The sequence below is a fragment of the Oncorhynchus masou genome, chromosome 27 (genome assembly GCF_036934945.1).
Source record: "Oncorhynchus masou masou isolate Uvic2021 chromosome 27, UVic_Omas_1.1, whole genome shotgun sequence".
In the NCBI taxonomy this organism is placed as follows: Eukaryota; Metazoa; Chordata; class Actinopteri; order Salmoniformes; family Salmonidae; genus Oncorhynchus; species Oncorhynchus masou.
In genome coordinates, this window is record NC_088238.1 from 14,281,474 (window position 1) to 14,304,321 (window position 22,848).

The window sequence follows — 22,848 nt, forward strand, 5'->3', positions numbered from 1 at the left end:
GAATACCACTCAGGACAATACACTGCAGTCAAGCCTCAGAATATCAATAGCATATCATTTTATTACATATGACATCATTGGCTGTGTGTGCTGGTACTCAGTTGTACACAGTACCTACACAGTACCTGCACACACAGTAGTAGTAGTAGGAGGCGTATTGATATTGATTCTCTCTGGCTGAGCCAGATCCATTCTTGTTGCCTGGAGTCGTGCAGACTCTGGGGCAGGCCTTTAATCTCCACTAATCGTTTCTTAATACTCCAGCACAGGGGATAATCTCCACTCCCTCCCCTCGTCCCAGCACCAGCCTTAGGAGATGAGGGGGTGGGGCTGATAGGGAGGGGGAGAGGGGGTGGGGCTGATAGGAGGAGGGGGTGGGGCTGATAGGAGATGGGGAGAGGGGGTGGGGCTGATAGGGGAGGGGGAAGAAGGGGTCGGCTGATAGGAGAGGGGGTGGGACTGATAGGAGAGGGGGAGAGGGGGTGGGGCTGATAGGGGAGGGGGAAAAAGGGGTCGGGTGATAGGAGAGGGGAGAGGGGGTGGGGTCGGGTGATAGGAGAGGGGGAGAGGGGGTGGGGCTGATAGGAGAGGGGGTGGGGCTGATAGGAGATGGGGAGAAGGGGTGGGGCTGATAGGAGATGGGGAGAGGGGGTGGGGCTGATAGGAGATGGGGAGAGGGGGTGAGGCTGATAGGTGATGGGAGAGGGGGTGAGGCTGATAGGTGATGGGGAGAGGGGGTGGGGCTGATGGGAGATGAGGAGAGGGGGTGAGGCTGATAGGAGATGGGGAGAGGGGGTGAGGCTGATAGGTGATGGGGAGAGGGGGTGGGCTGATAGGAGATGGGGAGAGGGGGTGAGGCTGATAGGAGATGGGGAGAGGGGGTGAGGCTGATAGGAGATGGGGAGAGGGGGTGGGCTGATAGGAGATGGGGAGAGGGGGTGGGGCTGATGGGAGATGGGGAGAGGGGGTGAGGCTGATAGGAGATGGGGAGAGGGGGTGAGGCTGATAGGAGATGGGGGAGGGGGTGGGGCTGATAGGGATGGGGCTGATAGGAGATGGGGAGAGGGGGTGGGGCTGATAGGAGATGGGGAGAGGGGGTGGGGCTGATAGGAGATGGGGAGAGGGGGTGGGCTGATAGGAGATGGGGAGAGGGGGTGAGGCTGATATGGGGGATGATGGGGATGGGGAGAGGGGTGGGGCTGATAGGAGATGGGGAGAGGGGGTGGGCTGATAGGAGATGGGAGAGGGGGTGAGGCTGATAGGTGATGGGAGAGGGGGTGGGGCTGATAGGGATGGGGAGAGGGGTGGGCTGATAGGAGATGGGGAGAGGGGGTGGGGCTGATAGGAGATGGGGAGAGGGGGTGAGGCTGATAGGTGATGGGAGAGGGGGTGGGGCTGATAGGAGATGGGGAGAGGGGTGAGGCTGATAGGAGATGGGGAGAGGGGGTGAGGCTGATAGGTGATGGGGAGAGGGGGTGAGGCTGATAGGTGATGGGGAGAGGGGGTGGGGCTGATGGGAGATGGGGAGATGGGGGGTGAGGCTGATGGGAGATGGGGAGAGGGGGTGAGGCTGATAGGAGATGGGGAGGGGGTGAGGCTGATAGGTGATGGGAGAGGGGTGGGGCTGATGGGGGAGATGGGGAGAGGGGGTGAGGCTGATAGGAGATGGGGAGAGGGGGTGAGGCTGGGAGAGGGGGGGGGATAGGAGGGGGTGAGGGGGTGGGGCTGATAGGTGATGGGGGAGAGGGGGTGGGGCTGATAGGTGATGGGGGAGAGGGGGGGCTGATAGGAGATGGGGAGAGGGGGTGAGGCTGATAGGAGATGGGGAGAGGGGGTGAGGCTGATAGATGATGGGGAGAGGGGGTGGGGCTGATAGGAGATGGGGAGAGGGGGTGAGGCTGATAGGTGATGGGAGAGGGGGTGAGGCTGATAGGAGATGGGGAGAGGGGGTGAGGCTGATAGGTGATGGGAGAGGGGGTGAGGCTGATAGGTGATGGGAGAGGGGGTGAGGCTGATAGGTGATGGGAGAGGGGGTGGGGCTGATAGGAGATGGGGAGAGGGGGTGAGGCTGATAGGTGATGGGAGAGGGGGTGGGGCTGATAGGAGATGGGGAGAGGGGGTGAGGCTGATGGGAGATGGGGAGAGGGGGTGAGGCTGATAGGTGATGGGGAGAGGGGGTGAGGGGGTGGGGCTGATAGGGATGGGGAGGGGGTGGGGCTGATAGGAGATGGGGAGAGGGGGTGGGGCTGATGGGAGATGGGGAGAGGGGGTGAGGCTGATAGGAGATGGGGAGAGGGGGTGAGGCTGATAGGTGATGGGGAGAGGGGGTGGGGCTGATGGGAGATGGGGAGAGGGGGTGAGGCTGATGGGAGATGGGGAGAGGGGGTGAGGCTGATAGGAGATGGGGGTGAGGGGGTGAGGGGTGGGGCTCATAGGATATGGGGGAGAGGGGGTGGGGGACATAGGATATGGGGGAGAGGGGGTGGCACTGATAGGAGATGGGGAGAGGGGGTGGGCTGATAGGAGATTGGGAGAGGGGATGAGGCTGATAGATGATGGGGAGAGGGGTGGGGCTGATAGGAGATGGGGAGAGGGGGTGGGCTGATAGGAGATTGGGAGAGGGGGTGAGGCTGATAAAAGTTGGAGGAGAGGGGGTGGGGCTGATAGGAGATGGGGGAGGGGGTGGGCTGATAGGAGATTGGGAGGGGGTGGGGATAGGAGATGGGGAGAGAGGGGGTGGGGCTGATAGGGGGGGCTGGGGATGGGGGAGAGGGGTGGGGCTGATAGGGGATGGGGGGCTGATAGGAGATGGGGAGATGAGGCTGGGAGTTGGAGGAGAGGGGGTGGGGCTGATAGGGGATGGGCAGAGGGGGTGGGGAAATAGGAGATGGGGGAGAGGGGGTGGGGCTGATCGGAGATGGGGGAGAGGGGGTGGGGCTGATAGGAGATGGGCAGAGGGGGTGGGGCTGATAGGAGATGGGCAGAGGGGGTGGGGCTGATAAAAATGGAGGAGAGGGGGTGGGGCTGATAGGAGATGGGGGAGAGGGGGTGGGGCTGATAGGAGATGGGGGAGAGGGGGTGGGGCTGATAGAAGATGGGGAGAGTGGGTGGAGCTGATAGGAGATGGGCAGAGGGGGTGGGGCTGATAGAAGATGGGGGAGAGTGGGTGGAGCTGATAGAAGATGGGGGAGAGTGGGTGGAGCTGATGAGCTGATAGAAGATGGGGGAGAGTGGGTGGAGCTGATAGAAGATGGGGGAGAGTGGGTGGAGCTGATAGAAGATGGGGGAGAGTGGGTGGAGCTGATAGGAGATGGGGGAGAAGGGGAAGGGCTGATTAGTTGATAGGGGAAGAAGGGAAGGGGCTGAACAAGACTCCACTGTCACACACACACACACACACACACACACACACACACACACACACACACACACACACACACACACACACACACACACACACACACACACACACACACACACACACACACACACACACACACACACACAATGTGTTGGATGAACCAGGGGATAATTCTGAATTATAGCAACATTTACTATCAGTATACTAAGTGCTCTACTCTGTCTCATAGTGGGTTATAACTATGATAGTTAGCATATGCTGTACCTGTTTCATCATAGTTAGACTAAATATTTAAATGGAAGGCATATTTTCCTTCACATACAGCTGTATAAACCTTTAATTGGGTTGAATTAGTTGCACCAACGTGTAACACATTTGATCTCTTCTCTAACCTCTCCATCAGATCACCCAAAGATATTGACAGCCAATCAGCATGTGCTGATGCTGCATCCTCTCGTCTCCCCTCACGCCCCAGTAATGGCCTCCACACCTTCCAGAGAAACACTACCAACTCACACCACCTCTGTTACCATCCCTCCGGCCCAGACACTGGTGTAAGAACGATGGGTCCTAATCTCATTTTACTAATGCCCCTGGGTGCATTAGAGGAGTACAGGCACGTCTGTCTCTGCCCTCAGCCCAACTCTCCCAACCTAACCCTGAGCACCACTCATCACGCCTCTGAGGGAGAGAAAGAGACAGAGAAAGAGACAGAGAGACGGAGATTGAGAAGGGCCGAGGGAGCCGGGGTGGGGGGCTGGGGGTAGAGAGAGAGACAGAGATAGAGAGAGAGAAAGAGAGAGAAACAGAGAGAGAAACAGAGAGAGAGAGAAAGGGGGCTGAAAAATGTGGTGTAACCTGAGAGGTGCAGCCCATCTGGAGAAGGCCCCTGAATTGATGATAGCTTTCCCACAATGCACTATACTACAGCAGAGAAGATCGTTACAGGAGTCTGAGACAATGGGGTAGTCTTTTGAATAAGTTTATTATTTGCATGAGAGAGACTGTGATTTTCTATGGAGAAAAAATGTAAAAGCTAGAATGTCAACAGGTGCACTTACATTACAGAGTCAGGACTGGGTTTCACAAGTCACAATCATCACATTATCAAGAGATAAAAATGCATTTTCCGTAATAATGTACATGTCGCCCATGCATGTTAAGTTTGGCAATATGAGACTAGAATAGAGTCAAGTGAATCTGAATCTGTTTGTCAAGCAGAAAACAGGTTGCACCACTCACCAGAGATTTGTCTATCGAGCCATACTGGCTGTCTATCGAGGCTTACTGGCTGTCTATTGAGGCTTACTGGCTGTCTATCGAGACTTACTGGCTGTCTATTGAGGCTTACTGGCTGTCTATTGAGGCTTACTGGCTGTCTATTGAGGCTTACTGGCTGTCTATTGAGGCACACTGGCTGTCTATCTAGGCATATTAACTATCTATTGAGGCATACTGGCTGTCTATTGAGGCTTACTGGCTGTCTATCGAGGCATACTGACTGTCTATCGAGTCTTACTGGCTGTCTATCTAGACATACTAACTGTCTATTGAGGTGTACTGGCTGTCTATCGAGGCGTACTGGCTTACTATTGAGGCGTACTGGCTGTCTATCGAGGCATACTGGCTGTCTATCAAGTCTTACTGGCTGTCTATCTAGACATACTAACTGTCTATCGAGGTGTACTGGCTGTCTATCGAGGCGTACTGGCTTACTATTGAGGCGTACTGGCTGTCTATCGAGGCATACTGACTGTCTATCGAGTCTTACTGGCTGTCTATCTAGACATACTAACTGTCTATCGAGGTGTACTGGCTGTCTATCGAGGCGTACTGGCTTACTATTGAGGCGTACTGGCTGTCTATCGAGGCATACTGGCTGTCTATCGAGGCATACTGGCTGTCTATCGAGGCATACTGACTGTCTATCGAGGCATACTGGCTGTCTATCGAGGCATACTGGCTGTCTATCTAGGCATATTAACTGTCTATCGAGGCATACTGGCTGTCTACTGAGGCATACTGGCTGTCTATCGAGGCTTACTGGCTGTCTATCTATACTGGCTGTCTATCGAGGCATACTGGCTGTCTATCGAGGCATAGGCATACTGGCTGTCTATAGACATACTAACTGTCTATCGAGGTGTACTGGCTGTCTATCGAGGCATACTGGCTGTCTATGAGGCATACTGGCTGTCTATCGAGGAGGCTGTCTATCGAGGCTGTACTGGCTGTCTATCGAGGCATACTGACTGTCTATCGAGGCATACTGGCTGTCTATCGAGGCATACTGGCTGTCTATCGAGGCATACTGGCTGTCTATCGAAGCATACTGACTGTCTATCGAGGCATACTGGATGTCTATCGATGCATACTGGCTGTCTATCGAGGCTTACTGGCTGTCTATCTAGGCATATTAACTGTCTATCGAGGCATACTGGCTGTCTACCGAGGCATACTGGCTGTCTATCGAGGCTTACTGGCTGTCTATCGAGGCATACTGGCTGTCTATCGAGGCATACTGGCTGTCTACTCTGATCGAGGCATACTGGCTGTCTATCGAGGCATACTGGCTGTCTACTCGAGGCTTACTGGCTGTCTATCGAGGCATACTGGCTGTCTATCGAGGCATACTGGCTGTCTATCGAGGCATACTGGCTGTCTATCGAGGCATACTGGCTGTCTATCGAGGCATACTGGCTGTCTATCGAGGCTTACTGGCTGTCTATCGAGGCATACTGGCTGTCTATCGAGGCATACTGGCTGTCTATCGAGGCATACTGGCTGTCTATCGACTGGCTGTCTACGAGGCATACTGTCTCTATCGAGGCTTACTGGCTGTCTATCGAGGCATACTGGCTGTCTATCGAGGCTTACTGGGCTATCGAGGCTTACTGGCTGTCTATCGAGGCTTACTGGCTGTCTATCGAGGCTTACTGGCTGTCTATCGAGGCATACTGGCTGTCTATCGAGGCATACTGGCTGTCTATCGAGGCATACTGGCTATCGAGGCTTACTGGCTGTCTATCGAGGCATACTGGCTGTCTATCGAGGCATACTGGCTGTCTATCGAGGCATACTGGCTGTCTATCGAGGCATGCTGTCTATCGAGGCATACTGGCTGTCTATCGTCTATCGGGCTGGCTATCGAGGCATACTGTCTATGTCTATCGAGGCATACTGGCTGTCTATCGAGGCTTACTGGCTGTCTATCTAGGCATATTAACTGTCTATCGAGGCATACTGGCTGTCTATCTACTGGCTGTCTATCGAGGCATACTGGCTGTCTATCGAGGCTTACTGGCTGTCTCTCGAGGCTTACTGGCTGTCTATCGAGGCTTACTGGCTATCAAGGCTTACTGGCTGTCTATCTAGGCATATTAACTGTCTATCGAGGCATACTGGCTGTCTATCGAGGCATACTGGCTGTCTATCGAGGCTTACTGGCTGTCTATCGAGGCATACTGGCTGTCTATCGAGGCTTACTGGCTGTCTATCTAGGCATATTAACTGTCTATCGAGGCATACTGGCTGTCTATCGAGGCTTACTGGCTGTCTATCTAGGCATATTAATTGTCTATCGAGGCATACTGGCTGTCTATCGAGGCATACTGGCTGTCTATCGAGGCTTACTGGCTGTCTATCGAGGCATACTGGCTGTCTATCGAGGCATACTGGCTGTCTATCGAGGCATACTGGCTGTCTATCGAGGCATACTGGCTGTCTATCGAGGCATACTGGCTGTCTATCGAGGCTTACTGGCTGTCTATCGAGGCATACTGGCTGTCTATCGAGGCATACTGGCTGTCTATCGAGGCATACTGGCTGTCTATCGAGGCATACTGGCTGTCTATCGAGGCTTACTGGCTGTCTCTCGAGGCTTACTGGCTGTCTATCGAGGCTTACTGGCTATCAAGGCTTACTGGCTGTCTATCGAGGCTTACTGGCTGTCTCTCAACCACAATCTTACCACTTCCCTTCTTTTTAAATTTGAATGGCTTTCCAACACAAAAGCTAAAACCACCGCTGTGCAGGTCAAATGACAGCGTGCGCACAGAACAGACATAGCCCCCGGCTGAATGAGTGACGATACAAATCATATAAGCCGAAGCTGAAGTGTATAGTAAGGATTTATGCAAAAGCAGATGAAGGGTTTTAACCCCCCCTCCCCCCAATCCCCCTGTCACCTACACTAGCAGATACCCTGACCCTGATCTACCCTGACCCTGAGCAGAGCACTGCAGTAGCTTCCTGGCTATGGGCTTCTCTAACAACCAAAGTCATTCTCTCTCTGAGAATACAGACTCCTACTCTCTCACTCTTTTCTCAAGCAGGTTGGGACGGGAGGGAAAAAGAGGTGCATTGAAAGAGGTGGGTAAGACGACACCACACAGTTTGCTAATTCTGTCTGGGACTCCAGAGAGGGAGGCATGGCCCCCTGTTGGCTGGCCATGGGCAGAACAGACAGGGGGCTCATTATACAGACTTGGGAACTGGACTTGCATTCTATTCAACGCTGATGGAGCTATAGCCTGGCACTAGATCTGTTTGTGCTGTCTTGCCATCTTATGGTTGTTTGGCATGACAAGGGCTATTGGGGTTGGCAAAATAGCACAAGCTGATATGGGACCAGGCTAGTAAGGCATGACAAATAACATTCTCTATTCAAAAGCTCCTTTTTACTATTATAACTACTAAAAGTCTGGGTACATTACAGTCACGTCCCACGGAGGAGAGACCAGATCTTGTCACATTTCCTGAATGATATTCCTGTAGCTGGAACGCAAACCCTCTTTTCCTCTGAGACTGTTGCCTGTATGGTTGGTTCAATGGAGTACTGAGACTGTTTTCTGTATGGTTGGTTCAATGTAGTTCTGAGACTGTTGTCTGTATGGTTGGTTCAATATAGCTCTGAGACTGTTGTCTGTATGGTTGGTTCAATGGAGTACTGAGACTGTTTTCTGTATGGTTGGTTCAATGGATTACTGAGACTGTTTTCTGTATGGTTGGTTCAATGTAGTTCTGAGACTGTTGTCTGTATGGTTGGTTCAATGTAGCTCTGAGACTGTTGTCTGTATGGTTGGTTCAATGGAGTACTGAGACTGTTTTCTGTATGGTTGGTTCAATGGAGTACTGAGACTGTTGTCTGTATGGTTGGTTCAATGGAGTTCTGAGACTGGTTGTCTGTATGGTTGGTTCAATGGAGCTCTGAGACTGTTGTCTGTATGGTTGGTTCAATGGAGTAATGAGACTGTTGTCTGTATGGTTGGTTCAATGGAGCTCTGAGACTGTTGCCTGTAGGGTTGGTTCAATGGAGCTCTGAGACTGTTGTCTGTAAGGTTGGTTCAATGGAGCTCTGAGACTGTTGCCTGTAGGGTTGGTTCAATGGAGCTCTGAGACTGTTGCCTGTAAGGTTGGTTCAATGGAGCTGTGAGACTTGCCTGTAAGGTTGGTTCAATGGAGCTGTGAGACTTGCCTGTAAAGTTGGTTCCATTGGAGCTGTGAGACTTGCCTGTAAGGTTGGTTCAATGGAGCTCTGAGACTTCCCTGTAAGGTTGGTTCAATGGAGCTCTGAGACTTCCCTGTAAGGTTGGTTCAATGGAGCTCTGAGACTTGCCTGTAAGGTTGGTTCAATGGAGCTCTGAGACTTCCCTGTAAGGTTGGTTCAATGGAGCTCTGAGACTTCCCTGTAAGGTTGGTTCAATGGAGCTCTGAGACTTCCCTGTAAGGTTGGTTCAATGGAGCTCTGAGACTGGGGTGTGGAGGGGAGGAATACAGAAAACTCACCCCACCCTTCACCACCAACAGCCACTCACTCAGGGAGGAAGCTATCCCCATCCTAGCCATCCAGAGGGTGTCTTCATTTGGAGAATGTTGAGATGCGTTATAGGAACATTGAAGAGTTACACCATAGAGAGTGCCTTGATGTCTTCACTGGTCTCGATGGGCTGAGCTGAAGCTCTGGAGCAGTAGTTGGCAAGTCTAGAACCACCGGATCCAGCTACCTCACCAGTGTGAGTTCTACCATTGCCAAACACCGCCAGAGAGCTGCCTGGCCGATCCAGGCCTGTCCGTCCGAAAAGCGAATCAGTAACTCCGATGGATGGGACATGGATGGTTTAAGGTTGCGTCTAGCATTGTCTCTAAAACCACAGCTATTACAGGGGGAAGAAGGTACAGGCAATGAATCAATCTGCTCCTATCTGCTGTCATGCAACATTCCACTCTGCTATTATATTTTATACATATTTTTGAGTTTAGGCAATAAAACCCTTGACTTTCATCTTCATCATTGTCAATGCTAAAAGGAATGGTTTCAGAGGGGATGGCATGCGAGACTCACACACACTTGCAGTCAGCAGAATATATTTTAAAAGCGGTCCATTGGTCTATTGAATTTTCCGTTGATCCATTCAGATAATGAGGCTCAGATTCCATTGTACTGAGAATAGAAAATGACCTACACAGGACAGGAGAAGACAGAGCATCAATCAGGTCAAAGTCCTACAACTGTCAATGCAGGAGACAAGACACGGTAGCATTAGTACACAATGAATGTTGAATTCCCCCCAAACAACGACGTCAATCTATCTTGTCCTATATTGGCACTACACATGATTGCTCAAAGCATATATACAGAAGCAAAAATGTGCTAGTGCCAAAATGGGCGAAGAAGAGAAGCAGAGGTGGAGATGTCCCAATGCAAGTCGATGCGGTTATGGTGAGGGACACACCAAAGATCCCAAAGGCCCAAAGGTACCCAATCAAAGATCCGTAGCAGTACTCATACCACCCGAAACAGAGATATCACATTCACCCCAAGCAGAGGAAGACAAGGGAGAGTTTAGTCAGCTCTAGGAATGGATGGGCGTCATCCAGTGGTTCTTTCTCTGCTCTGTTTATGGCCCTATGGTAATTCACTGATAGTGTGCTTTCACAGTGAATTCTACCAGTGCCATACACAGAACAGGAGTCATCATCACCCCAACACATATTAGAGAACCAGCCAGCCAGTCGGCCAGTCAGTCAGCCCTGTAAAGCCAAACTCTGCAGGAAACGAGAGACCACGGGAGAGGGAGAGAGGGAAGAAGAAGAACACTGAAGAGAGACAGAGAGAAGATGCGAGGAGGGAGGGAGACAGGTGAGAGTAGACTGTAGAAAGAGAGATGTAAACAGACTGAGAGAAAAGTGGCAACATGTTTTTCCCACCTGAATGGAGAGACGCAGCTCAGCCACAGAGGCACTGCTGCAGTGGATGGAATGGCGTTCGAGGAAATAAATCGATGGTCAGCATGCCTTGGTGATGTGAGACTGACCGTAAGTCCACTTCCTCGGATAGTAGACCGCCGCGACTAATTCCTCCCCGCTAATCGCCCTGAACTGCCATCTTTGGATTTCTGGGAAAGGCTGTGTAATATTGGCAATTCTGGCAATTGTGTGCAAGCAATAGAGCGAGTGAATACACAGTCACTACATTTAGGGCAGTGAAGAGGTAAATATGTAATAATGTGTCATCCATTCATTACATAAATCTCACTGTTTCCAAGATGATACTGCACACTTCATTCACTTCAGTTGTAAGTTTGAAAACAGGGCATTTCTTCTGCCAATCATTTGTTACAAAACCTGTCATCTTTAGTTTGAGTATTTTCAATTTAGCTGGAAGATATGCCATACTTTTACACAACGTATGAAGAGGACTACGAGATTACCCCAGCCCTTTGATAAAGATGCCAGATGGTCCTAGGCCAAAGCTCGTCATCTTGTAAATGTTGTAAAAGGCTGTTCAACATCAGTATTCACCCATCTTTATTAGATGTCTGGGACTTGTTTTGGGGTCTTAATATCCTTAGCATTCAAAAATATATATATATATTACGCTGTTATAACACATTGATATAACAAGGGATCATTATACAACCACAGGATACAGAAACACAAAACCCACTGGGCAAAAACTGGTTGAATCAACATTGTTTCCACGTCATTTCAACTACAAAATGTAATGTGATGAAGTTGAATCAACATGGAAAACTGATTAGTCTTCAAAGTAAGGGATTTTTGTATTTTTTTAAACCAACTTTTGAACTAAATCCAGTGACATGGTAAATGTTTATGTTGATTTCACGTTGAATTAACGTTAGTTGACATCTCAACCAAATGTAAATCAAAACTAGACATTGAACTGATGACATCTGTGCCCAGTAAGAAACGACCTTCAGAATTGCTTATTACACCATCTTCACCTGATAACACCCCAAGTGAAAAAGATGGCACAACATAAAACTATTAATAAGGACACAGAATATGCCAGTCATCCTCTCACACTAACCACCATTCTAACCTTCCAAAAGGTGCCAATGGCCCAACATTTGGTTATCCAAATAGCATGGCAGTAGCACCAAACCCAGAAGTAACCTGAAGTCTTCCACCCGAATCTAGACGATTACCGTCTGGATGGAGACTCATTGAGAAAGATCCTGTCTTAGAAGCATCCAACCTTTACCCATAAGCCTTTTTTCCTCAAGTTTAAGGGTGGGTCATGCTCATTAAGCACAAAATGGAAGAAAATGTACTGAAAAAGGGAGGGACTACCTGGCACCACGTGCCCTAATGAACACGACCCTGGTTGTGACAGCAGTGGTCCTGAGGACCCTAATGAACACGACCCTGGTTGTGACAGCAGTGGTCCTGAGGACCCTAATGAACACGACCCTGGTTGTGACAGCAGTGGTCCTGAGGACCCTAATGAACACGACCCTGGTTGTGACAGCAGTGGTCCTGAGGACCCTAATGAACACGACCCTGGTTGTGACAGCAGTGGTCCTGAGGACCCTAATGAACACGACCCTGGTTGTGACAGCAGTGGTCGTGAGGACCCTAATGAACACGACCCTGGTTGTGACAGCAGTGGTCCTGAGGACCCTAATGAACACGACCCTGGTTATGACAGCAGTGGTCCTGAGGACCCTAATGAACACAACCCTGGTTGTGACAGCAGTGGTCCTGAGGACCCTAATGAACACGACCCTGGTTGTGACAGCAGTGGTCCTGAGGACCCTTGGTTGCTTGGTGATCTCTTTACATCTACCTCTGTTCCCCTAAGCTCTTCTGTCAGAGAAATGCTAATATCGTCCGGTATGACGCCCTCCAATTGACGTCTTAATTGGCTATACTGGCCTAGCAGATTGATTACATTGCCACATTAGGGTCTTTGCACAGGCAGGCCAGAGAGAAGGAAAATGTACCATCCATAGAGGCTGTACAGGCCTCTTTTAGGAACTGACTGTTCTGCCCAGCAGCTAAAATATTTCCATCATTTAATCTTCACAGATTAAACCAAAATTCAAAATAGAACAATATTGTGGATGATATCCACGGGAGCTATTGTGCCCTGGCAAATTGCAACTGTTTTCATCAAGGTTGTTGTTGTTGCACCAGCTTTTACACTAGAGACACATGGCTGCAATGGAAAGATCCAGAAAACAGACGTTGTCCCTGACTCCCTAACATCCTGCGTTGCTAGATCGAATCCCCGAGCTGACAAGGTAAAAATGTGTCGTTCTGCCCCTGAACAAGGCAGTTACCCCATTGTTCCCCGGGCGCCGAAGACGTGGATGTCGATTATGGCAGCCCCCCGCACCTCTCTGATTCAGAAGGTTTGGGTTAAATCCGGAAGACACATTTCAGTTGAATGCATTCAGTTGTACAACTGACGAGGTATCCCCCTTTCCCTTTCCATTGTGCCAAAGAGGCCCTTATTTCTACATAGCCTACTGTTCTATGATACCAGCACACTTAACACATTTCCCTTGACTATAAAGCACAGACAAACAACATACATATTGCAGCGGTAATCTATTTATAAAGAGAAAACCTCCAGCATAATGTTATCATGCATAGATTCCTTTATGAGGTAATGAGCATAGTCCTTTATGGTGAGTGTGCCGCCAAGCTCAGGATGCTGCAGTGCCCTCTGTCCACAACAGAGACAATAGTCTGTGTGTGTTGACAGCCAGTCAATGGGTCTCACGGTCACCCATGGGTTTCTGGGCTATGCAACACAGTCCCTGTTCAAAACAGAAAATGGCCGCCAGCCTGCCTTTGCACTAGGCGTTGCAGGGAAAGTGCAGCAGTTTGACATCATAACTGCAGTGTCCTCTATCCAATCCAAAGGCTATAGGCTATACACTCTTAGAAAAAACGGTTCCAAACGGGTTCTTCAGCTGTTCCCATAGGAGAACCCTTTTTGGTTCCAGTTAGAACCATTTTTGGTTCCAAGTAGAACCCACGCATAAAATAACCCCCATCAAACAAACCTATATTCCTCCATAGGACATAAACCAAAGTTCTCCCTTACGAGTCATCTAGCCTGTCTATTTCTCGTTTACAGCTGATTATTTCCCTACCATCTGTCTGTGAGTGTGATGTTCCATCCTAAACTGCCCTGCTCTGCTCTGCTCCACCCCAATGGGCCCCACACTCAGCCATTAGCTCCCTCACCCTGGGCCCTGCAGTGGAGGAGAGCCCACATTGATTCCAGATCTCAACCCATGTTCTAAGTGATTTTTCAGACACCCAAATGGCTCCCAGAGCAGAACTCCCGTTGCCATTTCCTGGAGAAATCAATAGCACTAAAAAGCCCAAGTTGGAAAAGCCCTGCATCCAGTCAGATTGACCTGTCTTCGTTTTTTTCCAGCTGATTAAAGAGCCTAATTTCTGTGTATCATTGGCCATTCATTCTAATTTAAAAAACCTGAGATTTACATAAGGTAGTTCTCCCCTCCCCCCCCCCCCCCATTGCTTATCTAAAAGCCGTTTGAAATTCTATAAAAGATCAATATAAAATGCAGAAGATTCTATGAAAAAACAGACAGATTTGAAATGAAATATAGTATGGTAAACAAGTAATTCACAAAGTGTTATATGTGAATGAAGATAAGGTTTCAAATATTTCAATAAGATTATTTCAAATTTTGAAACAGAAAATAAATGACATTCTGGTTAGAGATGGAGTTTTCATTGATTTGAAACATGTTTAACAATTAACAATTAAATTAGTAAACTGATCCACATGTATTACGTAGCCTAGGCCTATCTATGAATTAAGCTATTTTGAGTACAGAGACAAAACAATCATTAGCCTACTAAGTACTCAATGCCAACTAAAGGTGCTGTGTATTGCGTGCCCGTCTCTACCGTGGTGTATTCTGGACACCCATCGTTCATTTAACCCCAATGACAGTTGCAAAGCCTTTTCGTCTAATCGCATTTGTCTGATTACGGAGTCTGCAAGTCCTCCAACTTCGGTTATTTTAGGAGAGATTTGACGCGATGTTGCTATGGTCTCTCTCTGAGGGCACAATAGGGTTGACGAATTAGTTGACAAGTGTAATTACCAATTGATGAAAAAACAAGACTGTAAAAATTGAAAATAAAATCGAATTTAATAATATATATAAATGTGCAGCATTATATGGCACATAAATAAAACAAACGAAAATGTAAATAATTTAATTTTAAGATCATCATATTGTAGCCTAGGCTATATGGGGGATTTCGTTACATTTTTCCATATACAAATGATTGTAGCCAAAATACAATTCCAGAAATATTCTACACTACAGTTAGACTAAATGAAATACAGACATATGAAACTAGTTGTAGCAGTTAAGGTCCATATCCTATACAAAACGTATAAACTACTGTATAAACAGGTGTAATGGCTCATAATTCGCCTACACCTGCTCTAATTTCACCCGTAGCCTGTGGTAGGATCCAAATCATTTCCCTAAGACATTTTTAAGAACGATATTGCTCATTACGATGTAATAGATAGGCTACAACCATCCAGTAAAATATTGTTCGGAATGTTATATTGTAACAAAATAAGAAAATTAAATGTTAGGCTACACATGGTTATTATATTTTACTGAATGTATTTTCTAGTCTAGCCTAATTTAATGGCTAATAATTGTTCTAGTTTGCTGAAGCATGTCCGAATTGCTTTATCTTGGAATAGACTAACGGATTACAGAAATGTAATGTTGCCAGATGAAATGTTTCTCCAACAAAATAAAGACATTTTTAAAGGAAAATACAGTCATTAAAAAAAGTTTTTGAGGACCGATGGTCTACCAAATCGCATTATTATCCTATATTAAACTATTCTCAAATAAGAATCAACCTACCTGTTCTCGATGCGCGACGAAATGTGCATTAGCAAATCGAAAAAAACATTAACCTAACCTAAGACTAGACTTATTCTAAAAGCTGGGGAAAAAATAAACACTTAATTGAGGTGCCCTTTACTTTTTTTCAGAGCTCACCACTTTGAGCAGAGCATATTCAAATCAATATTTGTCTAGCCAACGCTTTTTAAAACATATAGCGATGTGCTCGCCCCATTTCGACAAAATAAAACTTCGTTCGAAGTTGCCTAAACCTCAGCAAAACTGTAGAATTACAATGAAACAAAGAAATCCAAGCGGCGTCGTTGACTTCCTGGGTATCAAATGTCAATTCCAACCCCGTTCCCCTCATACGATTCGCCTCTCTTTCCCAACCTTTCTTTTACCTGCGAGAGAGGCTCAATCCGCGGCGTTTTGTCGACTCCAGGTGCGCCAGTCTTCTGGTTGCCTCGTTTTCCTGCCTTCTATCCTGCCGCATGCTGCAAAGGCTCTACTTCTGCACACAAGCCGTTGCTCCTTGTTTGGTCTGTGAGAGCAAGGATTTGCCAATGGAAAAGATAATTAGTTTGTAAGCATCTTACTATCGTACCAAAGGAATAATCCAAACCCGCCTCTGTCTCTCGTATTTTGCGATGTCACTGGCTCAAGTGCTTTTTTTTTCTTTTAAGGTGGAGCTCGCGGGAGGCAAGGCAACATTAAAAGTGCTTCGATTTTGGCTGGAGGACCATTGCAGCCTGAGCAGATGAGGATTGGTTGCTCCCTGGATTAAATTATTTAATGGAGAATAATTTGGTCCAGCCCCTCTTTAGGCTGTTACTTGATTTAACAAGAGGCTCTCTATGATTCTGTATCTATGGTGCTCTGATGGTTTTGGGACTACATTGGCGAGAGGCCTACGTTGTAACTATTAGGAATAAAACTTTTCTATTTTAATGTCTTTTAATTGATATTTCTAGCAAGTATTTTGACCTCACATACACATATTACAAATTAAATAGAAGTTATCCGAAATTCGTTTAGCAAAATCCTGCTGTGGGTCATTTTACCATTGTTTTATGGAGGGCAATGATACAACATGATACCTGTTATATAACATCTAAACATAATAGTAAGTTCTTTTTTTGCAGCGGACGTGTACGCAAGACAGTCCTGATTGTGTCTGTCTGGATAAAGTTAGACAGGTGTTTACCTGCGGTGCCCAGCAGACAAAAGAGGCTCTGTCTAGGGCGGAAAGGAGAGGGAGAGGGGGAGGGAGTATAACGGATCGACGGACTTGCCCTGTACTGAATTGTATTTTTTTTTAAACATTTAGAAAGGGCTATTTGATATTACCTCTGATGATTACAAAGAGCTATTTATGGATGTAGGGCAGGGAAAGCCTATCCAATTGCTATTGCACATTTCACGCAGCCTGTTTTATTTGTTTTACCGACAATTTATACATATGGTACAATACATAAACTCAATTCATATAAATAGTTAGTGCACTACTTTTTAGCTAGCCACAACATCAGGCATTGCATATTAGACTTTTTATTTTAATTGAATCATGTGATTTTTCTAATTGTAGAATAGGTCTATCTATGCTGCATTTTCTGATATTAAGCCATAGGCCTATGATACAGAGAAAATGGCTGCATCTTCCCAGCCCCCACTCAAGGATTAGGTTTAGTCGGCTGGAATACTGTTGAGCCTGCAGTTCTTGGGTTAAATTGATGTAGGAGGATCAAATGACCGCGTCCAGATGGCCAATAATTATCCAGAAGAACTAAAAAGCAGCATTTCATATGAACAAGCTGTCACAATGCGGTATACGTCTGTCCCTATTACCCATCATGTTAAGGCTGACAGTAGGCTTACACAATTTCAGTCTACCAATATGTGTATTGTAATTTACCAAACAGTTGAGATAATTGCCAAATAAATCATCATGCGCTTGTTGGATGCATGTAAGACTAAAGGGAATGAAATGTTGCCAATTGTCCGCCGATGACATCACCTTTCTGCTATACTATTATTTCAGCACAATCATGATCTTATACAACCTGAAGAGTGAGGACCACGACGTGCAGAGTGTCCAAGCAGTTGACAGTCAACTCTCCGGCGAAGACGTCACTCGATTCGTTCATAACGCATCGTCCATAACGCACAAACCGGTGAACTGACAGCCAGGCCGTGCGGTTTTACGCAGCTGAGCGCCTCACCACTAGGCCAAAGTCGTTCCACTAGGCTAAACTAGGTTTGGCATTCTTGAGCTTTGGATGTCTAATATATGTAGGTGAATTCTACCCATACTCCTCTCTGAGAGCTAACCAGAGTCCATTTACCTGCTGTTAATAATTGGACAGATATCGCAGTGGGAAAAAACGACCTAATATTTTGAAGTAATCCAAACGGCTTCAGTAGCCCTATATGACTGATCTGGTTACCTCCCTTCCAAAAAGAATAGCGACAGTGAAATCTATCCTTGGTAACACATTGTCGTAGTAGTCAGCCGTGAACCTGAGCGCGGCCAAAACCTCTCCAAATCGCATACTTGTTTTCCACCTGGAAAGTGGAAATTCGAGCTGCGAATCATCTGTGCACCAGGCACAGTATAGAAGAAAGAGTAGCCCAATGAATATTTAAAAATCTAATTTCGCTCTGCCCCACTGTGCCATGCCATTCCAGATGACGTTTTGGGTTCAGCCTCCTCTCCCACCTGCCAGGAAAGGTATCGGATGTACCGCCGCTCGTGTGGCATGGCGTCTCCTTTTCAGGGTTTAGGCTATGCGATAGCAGCCAACTGAATAAATAATGCGGGCCCTCAATATGTATACTTGTTAATGATGGACATCAGTTTTTTGATGATCATTCGGGATCTGACTATAGACCTAGTATCATGCGCAATATGACACATAATCAGTTGGAAAATTCAATGAATTTGTTAGGGGTAGGATACATATTTTCTTTCTGCATATTTTGTTTCATGTTGATATGATACAATGCCAGAATGTGTGCATAAATAAATGGACAGAATGTTTGAATGAATGAAAAATGAATCATACTTTTCTTAAATGAAAACGTAGACAACCTCGACCTGAATTATATGTTCTTAACAAATGTAAGAATACGCTCATTGGATCAAATATGCTTGTTCCAAAAAAACTCATTTGCTAGATATTTCTGCCTGATTTCGAACGCAAATCTGGTGCTGCTAATCCACCCTTGTGTAGCGGATTACGACGCATGAATCTTTCTGGGATGGAAAGGACACCACACACCACCATTTACCCTAAAAAATATAAACCAGTAGGTAAAGATGTCTATACATTGGTTTTAGGTTAGATAGTCTATAATATATTGATATGTTTAGAAGGCTGGATATTTGGTGCAGGCTATGGTTACATGCAATTGTTAATAAATACAATGAAATAGGCTACAACAAATTCCTTAGATTATATACAATTTAAATATTAATTTAAAATGATAGCCCATATTTAATATGATAGGCTACTCTTTCGGGTCCATTTCTCACACGATGCAATTATTGAAATAATATCAGATTATAATAATGGAGTCTCCATATACAACTACGGGGGTATCATTGTCAATATACATTTTGAATATATATATATATATATTGGCATATATTAGCAACATATATATATATATATATATATATATATATATATATATATATATATATATATATATATATATATATATATGCCTGAATCGAAAATGATGGTGATGATGCAATATTGCTGCAGAATATTGCACTACCATTGGGCATCTGCGGCACTGCTATCCCAAAATAATTTGAATAACATACAGTAGACTTGAAGGAAAACTCGACATCAAAGCAAGAGGACTTCATCAACACCAATAGTGTTTTAGATATTATTTCAATTTTCCATCCAAGCAGTAATTAGTATAAAAAATATACATATAGCTTGAGGTTGTGAGTTGTAAGTGTGTGTGTGTGTGTGTGTGTGTGTGTGTGTGTGTGTGTGTGTGTGTGTGTGTGTGTGTGTGTGTGTGTGTGTGTGTGTGTGTGTGTGTGTGTGTGTGTGTGTGTGTGTGTGTGTGTGTGTGTGTGTGTGTGTATACCTGTATATGTGGACTGGGAGGCCTTTTTAATCAGTAGGTCATCCATTAATAAAGACCTGGGATCAATGTGCAGTAGGCCCCCACTGTGCCCCTGAAACTGAGCTGGAAACCTGAGAGAGTCTGCTGCCTGCCTGCCTGCCTGCCTGCTATCCAGCCCCAGCCAGAGAAACCCTGCCAGTTTGCATGGTGTTACATTCACCCATGGGGATGTCATTTCATCCAGCTGGGACCGGCACCCAGTCTCCTGACTGCCAGGCTCAGATGAGAGAGGGAAAAGCAGTCTTGTAGTTGTACTTTCATCACTAGTAGGCCTAGGCTTAGAGTTAACTCGTTTCTAGCCTCAAACAGCCTGGGGAGGAGGTTGGACTTAAACATGCATGTATTTGAAGCCAGGTCTGGTGTGAAATGCTGTTTTGGTGAATACCATTTAAATGATATTAAATGGAAATTGACATAGATGGAGTAGCGCTGAACTGAACTGTTGTTTTCAATTCAAATAATCAAAAAGGAACAAAAATAGCTTCTTAGTAAAGAGCCATTTCTCAAGCAAGAATTTAGCTCGAACTGTCTGGGAGTGGTCTGAGTTGGGAGGGGAAAATCAAAATGTAGCTGTTATTGGCAGATGTTTGGAACTCTCTTTCTTATTGGTCTATTAACTACTTTAACCGCATGGTGATGTCACCATGGAAGGCCAAAATTCCATCCCACCAAAACTGGCTGAAATGTCATGTAGTATTTTCAAACAGCTCTAACAATTAAATGGCATTATCATCATTTATACACTTTCCCAGTGTTATTCCAACCTCAGTGTGGACATATATAAAACACTGGAAAATCACCCATTTGACTGCCCTGGGCTGGGCCTTTAACCATCATTGGGGGACATGCTAAACTGACCCAAAATCAGCGTCTACAGGAAACTTCATCCTACTCCGTTATAAACAGAGAGGAGAGAGCATCTGGGCGGTGTCCATACCTCAATCCCACTGCGGCATTCTGGGACAGCAGGATTCTGACTCCACACCCTTGTACCAGCATTAAGCTCACAGAGAGCCCCTCCCCCAAGCAGTGCAGCAGGAGATGTGTGCATTGTGCACGTTGTTTACAGAATTACATTTCTCCCAATCTCAAAATGTTTCTGCAGGTTTCATTCAGTTTGGATGTTTTTAGATTGACACAGTGTGTTACGTAATGACATTCTGTAACAACATTATACCATGGTTACAGAGTTTTTATTTTATTTAACATTTAAATATACAGTTTAGTCTCACTGACATCAAATCTATTTCACAAGAGAAACCTGTTAGAGATGGCAGCAGTCACTGAGGACTGTCAGTAGCTCAAAAGCTACACACTGATAACTGTGTAGGTCAGAAGATACACACTGATGACTGTGTAGGTCAGAAGATACACACTGATGACTGTGTAGGTCAGAAGATAAACACTGATGACTGTGTAGGTCAGAAGATACACACTGATGACTGTGTAGGTCAGAAGATAAACACTGATGACTGTGTAGGTCAGAAGATACACACTGATGACTGTGTAGGTCAGAAGATACACACTGATGACTGTGTAGGTCAGAAGATACACACTGATGACTGTGTAGGTCAGAAGATAAACACTGATGACTGTGTAGGTCAGAAGATACACACTGATGACTGTGTAGGTCAGAAGATACACACTGATGACTGTGTAGGTCAGAAGATACACACTGATGACTGTGTAGGTCAGAAGATACACACTGATGACTGTGTAGGTCAGAAGATACACACTGATGACTGTCAGTAGCTCAAAAGATACACACTAAGGACTGTCAGGAGCTTTTGGGTAAAACACATGTATTGACAAAGGAAGGCCGCTGTCCTGCAGTCCTTGCCAGTGAGTATCTTTACTCTCAGTATTCAGCTAATGGGTCCACAGGTCATGAGGGCATCATTCACCAACTAGCCTACAGCAGTTGGACCAATAGCAGTCCGCTGTGGAGCCTGGGGGAATTGAGATGGTTTATAATAGCGCCAGAGGCACAGCCCCACAGGTCACCTGACCCATCGGGCTCTGCCTTGTCCTATCAGAAGGTCAGTATGAGGTTGTGCATTACGTCATGAAGCCAGGCCCGGGTGGCGCAGCCCTTTTGACCAACGCACTGCGGATAAAGCAGCAGCTCTAAATATTTCATTGAGGAGCTCGGGTTTCTGGACTCTTGGAGGTCAGGCCTGTGGAAGGAAGCCTCTTCCTCCCCCATCCTCCACAGCTACAGGGAGAAGGTAGGAGGGTGGGGAAGTGGTGTGGAGGCTGGTGTTCTTCCTCTCTGTGTAGGCTGTGGCCTGGTACTGCATGTTTCAAATCCCACCTCTGAACACCAAAGTGCTTGTGACTTTGAGCGACGACCAGAGGCATATCATGCTCATTTGTCTGTTTAAAAAGTTCCTCCTCAAGAATATTAGGTTCATGGCTCCCCTGTTTACAACAATTAAATCAACCGGCAACTGATGTCGACAGTATAACAGTAGTTGTCCTGTATAACTCATGTCTGTGTTGGGGCCTATTGGCAGTAACACATGTCCATCACTGACATTCCTCCCAGAGTCCATGTCCCTTTAGGGGAGAGCCATGGACAGGCTGGGGCTTGTCCCTTTAGGACAGCCCTGGACAGGCTGGGGCTTGTCCCTTTAGGGGAGAGCCATGGACAGGCTGGTGCTTGTCCCTTTAGGAGAGCCCCATGGACAGGCTGGGGCTTGTCCCTTTAGGAGAGAGCCCTGGACAGGCTGGACAGGCTGGACAGGCTTGTCCCTTTAGGGAGAGCCCTGGACAGGCTGGGGCTTGTCCCTTTGGACAGGCTGGGGCTTGGGAGAGCCCTGGACAGGCTGGGGCTTGTCCCTTTAGGGGAGAGCCCTGGACAGGCTGGGGCTTGTCCCTTTATGGGAGAGCCCTGGACAGGCTGGGGCTTGTCCCTTTAGGAGAGCCCTGGACAGGCTGGGGCTTGTCCCTTTATGGGAGAGCCCTGGACAGGCTGGGGCTTGTCCCTTTAGGAGAGCCCTGGACAGGCTGGGGCTGGTCCCTTTAGGGGAGAGCCCTGGACAGGCTGGGGCTTGTCCCTTTAGGGAGAGCCCTGGACAGGCTGGGGCTTGTCCCTTTAGGGGAGAGCCATGGACAGGCTGGGGCTTGTCCCTTTAGGAGAGCCCCATGGACAGGCTGGGGCTT

General features: G+C 46.9%; 1 long non-coding RNA gene across 1 annotated transcript; it reads left to right on the top strand.

The window, feature by feature from the left end:
- The first annotated feature begins 15,950 nt into the window (after nucleotides 1-15,950).
- LOC135515270 (uncharacterized) lies at nucleotides 15,951-16,485 on the top strand. The gene is made up of 2 exons (XR_010451772.1): nucleotides 15,951-16,120; nucleotides 16,221-16,485. It is a non-coding gene; the product is annotated as an uncharacterized LOC135515270 (long non-coding RNA).
- Nucleotides 16,486-22,848: the final 6,363 nt, after the last annotated feature.